Source organism: Girardinichthys multiradiatus, chromosome 6 (genome assembly GCF_021462225.1).
Source record: "Girardinichthys multiradiatus isolate DD_20200921_A chromosome 6, DD_fGirMul_XY1, whole genome shotgun sequence".
NCBI lineage: Eukaryota > Metazoa > Chordata > Actinopteri > Cyprinodontiformes > Goodeidae > Girardinichthys > Girardinichthys multiradiatus.
Genome location: NC_061799.1, coordinates 27,026,441 through 27,034,245, shown reverse-complemented (window position 1 = coordinate 27,034,245; position 7,805 = coordinate 27,026,441).

Genomic DNA, 7,805 nt, shown 5'->3' with positions numbered 1-7,805 from the left:
ACACCGATTTTCACACCCTTCTGCAATCTGACTGTTAGGGAATTAAAAGAGCTGTCGGACGACCAGACTTTGCCTGATGATCAGCCTTCTGGGTAGTCAAGCCCAAGTGTTTTTCGTTGCTGAAGTTCTTTGAGTATTTTATGTCTGCGAAACTATTCCTGTGCTGATCTGGACAAACGTTTTTAATTATTAGTTTAGGTAAAGTTTTGATTTATTAGTTCATTGCAAACATGATTGGAAAGTAGAAAATAATATCGTATATAAACAAACGAGATTTCACACGTTTTTACAGTAACAGCTCAATGTTGTTTTCAAAATGGAGCCGGAAGAAATATAAATATCCTGCTGAAAAATCAAAGACCTATTTTCTGCTGATTCAAAGTGTTACCAATGCAATGTACTCGAGGGATAACCAGGCCTGCAGCATCACAAATCTTCCACCACACTTAACAGTGGACATGATGTGCTTTTCTACATTCATCCTTTTTTATGGTAGGACAGAACATACTTTTTCATGACATCACTCTGAAACAACAGATTGACATGTAGATATGGTCTAATGGTTGTTATGGTGACTTGGTGACAGCAAGATACCACATAACCTATCATTTTCCTAAATATGAGTCATCGTCCAGCCTAGCTGCAGGTGGCTAAAAGATGTGGGACATATTTATGTTGCTCCCCATAAAGTTGGAAAAACTTTCTTTCCTCCTCTCATGAAAAGCTTGTGACAGTGAAATTTGTTCTTGACTGGTGTTTCAATTCAGTTTAATTATATTTTCAACAAATGTTATGTCAAAGTACAACCAGGACCAATTAACCTAACATACAGGCATTTGGACTATGGGAGGAAGCCAGAGTACCCAGAGAGAATCCATGCAGGAAGAAAATTCAAAGTTCTTGCAGAAAAATCCCAGCTTTGGATTCATGTCCAGGATTTGTTCTTCTTGCTTCAAGGTAACAGTAACAGTACTAACAACAGTGCAGTCCCAAATGATGTGGAGAAATATATAATTAAATCAATCCAATTGCAGAGATATATTCAAATTCATATACACACTTTTCTATTTGACTAGTTACATTACAATATAGTTCACTAAATTATGCCAATTGGTTAAAAGGTTTTCTGAGGACTGAAACCCAGTCAATTGCACAGAGACACCGATTCTGCTGTAATCTTTCCTCCTGAACAAGCATGTGATGACAGTGGACAGTTGATTGCATCATCATTGAGTCGACAAAGTGTAAGTGATAAAGTGTATATCTTCTCAGATAACATGGATAAATCTCTTCCAAATACATCACAGTGAAAATGAAACCATTATTTAAAAATCAAATGTGTGAAAACACCAATAATTACCTGAAGTGTCCAACATGAGTCAGCAGATGTGGGTATTAACTGGGTACATTTACGCAGATACATTTACGTCAGTAACTTTTTTCAAAAAATGAACTTCAAGTAGTAGTTTAACTAAACCATACTTTTCACTTCTACTTAAGTAATTTTAGTTTTAAAGTATCACTACTCTTACATGAGTAAAATTTCACTCTATCCACCCCGAGTTACTGCCCTGAATTTTAACCAAAAATTGGGGTGAGACTTCAGGTTTCTGCTAAGCCTGTTATACTATTTGGAGGTCAAGTGAATATATAGTAAACAGTACATATTGTCACCGGTAGTACTTTCAACTGCTCTAACATGTATATGTTACTTACTGTAAGTATTGGTTTCAAAGGTGTTGTGATATGGAAAACTGAGATTTGGAAATGTGTGTTTCTGTTTGAAATGAAGTAATTTATTTATACTTATCTTTTTTTATTATTCTGAGCACCAGAACCTGCACATAATTTTATATTTTGTCTGTATAATTAAACCATTTTCATAAATTAAATCAGATTAAACAGTACTACTCAAGTACTCATCAATGAAGTAGACGTTTTATCAACAATTTTTTTGCTCTTACTTTGGATGAATATTTTTTCTTCTGTTTGAGTAAAAATGTATTGAAGTTGTACTACTCTTACTTGATTGAAATGTTTGGCTACTTTACTCACCTCCTGGAGTTAGTATTGGGTCCCAAGCTGTTTACTCTGTAGATTGATGACATCTGTTGAGTTTAAGTATTTTGTTCTAGCAGATGGCACAACTATATCGGGGAGGATTTAAAGCAGCTCTTGCTGGTAGTCAGAAAAGAAATGTCTACGTTCCGCTCATAATTTGCAAAAAAATTATTTGTCATTAATGTTATTTGGGAATTGTGAATTACAGTGGGGAGAACAAGTATTTGATACTCGATTTTGCAGGTTTTCCCACTTGCAAAGCATGTAGAAGTCTTTCATTTTTATCTCTTCAACTGTGATTGACAGAATCTAAAACAAAAATCTAGAAAATCACATTTTGTGATTTTTAAGAAATTAATTTGCATTTTATTCATGACATAAGCATTTTGATACATCAGAAAAACAAAACTTAATATTTGGTACAGAAACCTTGGTTGGCAGTTACAGATATCAGATATTTCCTGCAGTTTTTGACAAGGTTTGCACACTCCGCAGCAGGGATTTTGGACCACTCCTCCTACAGATCTTCTCCAGATCCTTCAGGTTTCAGGGCTACGGACTCTAAACTCCCTCCAAAGGTTCAGGTCTGGAGACTGGCTAGGCCACTCCAGGACCTTGAGATGCTTCTTACGGATCCTTAGTTGCTATGCCTGTGTACTTCGGGTCGTTGTCAAGCTGGAAGACCCAGCCACGGACCATCTTCAATGCCCTTACTGAGGGAAGAAGGTTGTTGGCAAGATCTCCCAATACGTGGCCCCATCCATCCTCCCCTCAATATGGTACAGTCGTCCTGTCCCCTTTGCAGAAAAGCATCCTCAAAGAATGATGTTTCCACCTCCATGCTTCACAGTAGGCATGGTGTTCTTGGGGTTTTACTCATCCTTCTTCTTTCTCGAAACTTAGTGAGTGGAGTTTAGACCAAAAAGCTCTATTTTTATCTCATCAGACCACATGATGTTCTCCCATTCCTTCTCTGGATCACCCAGATGGTCACTGGCAAACTTCAGACGGGCCTGAACATGTGCTGCAGGATTTTTATCCATGTGTGTTACTAACGGTCTTCTTTGAGACTGTGGTCCCAGCTCTCTTCAAGTCATTGACTAGGTCCTGTCGTGTAGTTCTAGGCTGATCCCTCACCTTCCTCATGATCATTGATGCCCCACAAGGCAAGATCTTGCATGCCACCCCAGACCGAGGGAGATTGATTGTCATCTTGAACGTCTTCCATTTTCTTATAATTGCACCAACAGTTGTTGCCTTCTCACCAAGCTGCTTGGCTATTTTCCTGTTGCCCATCCCAGCCTTGTGTAGGTCTACTATTTTATCCCGGATGTTCTTACACAGCTGTCTGGTGTTGGCCATTGTGGAGAGGTTGGAGTTTGTTTGAATGAGTGTGTGGACAGGTGTCTTTTATACAGATAACGAGTTCAAACAGGTGCAGTTAATACAGGTAATGAGTGGCGAACAGGAGGGCTTCTTATAGAAGAACTAATAGGCCTGCGAGAGCCGGGATTCTTACTGGTTGTTAGGTGATCAAATACTTCAGTCAAGCAAAACATTTTAATTTATTACTTAAAAATCGAACAATGTGATTTTCTGGATTTTTGTTTTAGATTCCGTCACTCACAGTTGAGTGTAGAGTACCTATGATAAACATTAAAGACTTCTATATGTTTTGCAAGTGGGAAAACCTGCAAAATCAGCAGTGTATAAAATACTTGTTCTCCCCACTGCATATACCTATATTGAACTACAAATCAATATAAGTGTGTGAGGGTTTGAAAACAAGTACTGTTTTGTGCAAAAAAAAAAAAAAATGTTTACATAATAAGAATAACACACAATGTTGGATATCAGGAACCTACAAATTAATTTTTTTTAATAAAATCACTAGTAATAAAATTAATGGATTTGGTCAAATTTAAGGCAATGCTCAGAGTTAGAAACAATACAACTTTAACTGATTTATGAAATCTATTAAAGAACATAAAGGGAAGGAAAGTTAAATTTAAAGCCGTCGTGTGTTCTAACCACAGTTAAAAGCATGTGCATAACAGTTTGTAGAGTTTAATTGAGGAATGAAGAAAGAAAAAAAATATAAATGATAAAAAAGTGTAAATATCACACATTCAGTGAATAAATATAAGAAATCCATATTCATGGGGCACAAAATAAATGAGGAAGAAAAGTAAACGCGTTCTAAAATAAAACAAAAATGCATTGCTAATTGTGTCTGGCTTCACAGGATGGATATATGGCTATGCTATTGTAAAGCATGAAAATGTCAATACATAGTCATTTTCAAGAAATTATAATATTATTAAAAAGTTCATTTATTTCAGTAACTCAATTCACTCAAAGTGAAACACATTATATAGATTAATTAACCACAGTCCGATGTTTTCAGGCCTTTATTTCTGTTAATTATGATGATTTTCCACCTACAGTTAATGAAAACATGACATTTAAGATTACAATATTATATCAGATCAATAAAAACAAACATTTTTAGTACAGACGTGTGGGCTTAATGAAAAGCATGTTTAATACCTGCTTAAATGTTGTTATTTTCAAAAGGAACGTTTATTCTGACAAACGAGCCTCATTGTAACACATATTCTAATTTACTGAGTAAGACTGTCTGTCTGTGTGCAAAAAGTCTTAGCACCTCAGAGTCAAAATAATTTTTTTAAAGAATTAGATTGACAATTTTAAAGGTACAAAAGTACTCATTCAAGTCCAGTTATTCAATATGAAATGTCCTATTTTAGTTTCTTCCATTTATGAATAAAACAAAACTTTGAAACCTAACTAACGTTGCTGTTGTCATGTCGAGCACATGAAACGTGCATTTGTTGCTGTAGATACACACTCAGCTTCTTTCCTCAGTCTTGCTTGGCGTCTCCATTTCATGCATCCAATTGGCGAGGTGCCCAGAGGACAGGAAAGCAGTTACTTCCTCACAGAGATGATTCTGCCAGATTACATAAATCCATATATCTCACAATGTGGCTTAAGACTATTTACAAATACTCGTCAGCCTTTATCTCCCAAAAACCTGTAGAAATTCCTGACAACACTTACAGTCTACAGATAGTTGAATGCTTAATTGATGATTAGGAGTCATGACCACTGTAGCTGTCAGCAGATTGAAGTAACAGAATAACACTGATTTGATTAAGACAAAGACATGGAATGCTGTCCACTGAGGAAAATAAAGAAATTTAGACCGGTGACAACAGCTTTTTTTGTGAACGTTTAGCATGTGTGGATTTGAAGTCTTTATTTCTCCCTCAGTGTCTGGAGCAGCAGATGGTTTCTGTGCTGCTCAATGTCCCACTCATGCTCAGCCCTGGGAATAATAGGATTGGTTAAAAAAGAACACAACTGACCTTTTAATTATTACATAGACCATCCTGGGCCTGTTTTAATCAAAGACAAACTATTCTCTGTAATTACCTCTAGTGGTATAATTATACCTGATAAAGAGAAATACCACACCCCCCAAATAAAGCAGGGTTACATCCTTCTTATCCAGAAAATTCAGCTTTTAAAAACATTTTCCAAAGTCTGATATCTCAGACCAGAAGCAGTGAGGATACAGACTTGAATGAGAAAACAGTGCAATAAAATGGTACGTTTGAAACGTAATTTAACTACTATTTGTGAATATAACCCAACAATGAAGTAGTTATATAAGTATAAAACAATCTATTCCCTGGAGCAGGTCCAAAGTAAATGTGAACTAAGCTGCTGGGTCAAGCAGGGCTGAAAACTTCATATTGACAAGATGTTTTATGTGGAAATTTGGCCAGAAGATCAAAACTATGCACGGACATTTGGTCCATTGCATTTTAAACAATACTGTTACCAAAAGTCATGGGTTGTGGAGATGGAGGACCCAAAAGCAGGCAGGAAACAAGCATGATAATGTGAAGGTGAATTTAATGATAAAAGTTACAAATATAATAGTTCAGTAAATTCTTGCAAACTGAAGTCCATATAAAAGTGGCACAGGGTGAAAGAAAACAGGTACACAACAGCAGGCAACACAGACGCTAACAGAAAGGCCTGACAATGACTGAATGAAACTGGGAGGAGTATACACTGGTGGAGGGTTAGGGTTACCCTAACCCTAACCCTAATGGTGGAGGCACTTGAGGTTAATGACAGAAAAAGACAAAGTAACAATACCAACACTGTAGGGAAACCCTGTGATCACAGAAAAAGTTAGAAAACCAAACTGATATGGACCAACACAGGAATGACTCAAAAATATAAAACATAAGAAACAAGAAAACAAAACCTATAGAGAAATGAATCAAAATTAAGGAAATAAAAAACCAAAGGTCACAAAACCAAGCAAATATCTTAACATTCATTAACATTTCAATAATTTCTTTTTCATACCAGATTTCTTTTGCTTTTGTTCATGTTTACATCTTTCAGATCATAAAGCTAGTTTCATCATCAGATAACCAAACCTGAGTAAATAGAATAGTGGTTTTCATATGAAAATTTCATTTTTTGAGAGACAAATATCTATCCAAATGAATATGACTCTATGTAAAAAGTAGCCAAACCAAACAACTGGCTGAGCCCCATTTAACGACAACTGCCATCAAGAGGTTAGGATAACTGGCAATGAATTTCGTACAACACTGTGGCGGAATTTTGCCTCACTTTTCATAATTCAGCCACATCAGAAGGCTTTTGACCATAAGCGGTTAGCTTGAGGTCAAACCACAGCATATTAGTCAGATTTAACATCAGACTTCGACTAGACCAGGTTGATTTGGATCGCTTGTTTCCCTTAATAAATAAATTCATCATTTGAAAACTGCATTTTGCATTTCCTTGGGCTTTCTTTATTTGATTGTTAAAATTTGTTTGATGATCTTAAAATGTGACAAAATGTAACAGAAAAAAATTGAGATAAGCTTCCTTATTTCTTATTTTGCAATTCAATTTTTAAAAACATGGGTCAAGATAAATGTATTCACATGTTTTGAACTTTTTCTTTGTAAAGTTTTGTCATTCAAAAGGTTTAAGGTGATGTGTACAAACATGTTTTTCTTTTTATACTGATATAAACCACCTTTTACATAATAAATAATCAAAGTGTAGATAACGGATTGTTAACTATTTTCCTATTCAATGTCAAGTTTTGCTTTGTTTTTGGTCTTTCAACCCTCAACAAGTGTCTATCCTTCAAATTTTAGGTGTCCTGATAACATTTAAAAACAGAATGAACCAATGAACTGTTGGTTTGTTTCATGGTGAAAATGATAACCAATGAAATGATCAGCAACAAGATCTTGTTTATTTCTGGTAATAACTCAGCGGTTATTTGTCATTAAAGATGATTCATCCTTCACGGAGAGAAGATGGAGTAGTGAGTCATTACTAGTTTCATAAATATAATTAATTTATTATTTTATCACTTTTTTCTTCTCTGCTCTTGTAAACACGTTCTAAAACTACAATAAAGGATGGGAAGAAGGAATAAAATGTAATTATCTCTATTAACCAACTAAACTTTATCTGGACATCGGAAGGTTTCAAACTTATCAAAGGTCACTTCTAAAACGTCATCGTTTGATTTCTTGAAAATACTCCAATCTGTGTTTGTTAGAGATAAAGAGCAAAATAAACAGCTCTTCCTTGGTGTTTTCAGCTGTGTGGCAGATGTGTGGCTTTAGCCCACCATCTAGTGGTAAATACCTGAGTATTTGCACCCACAG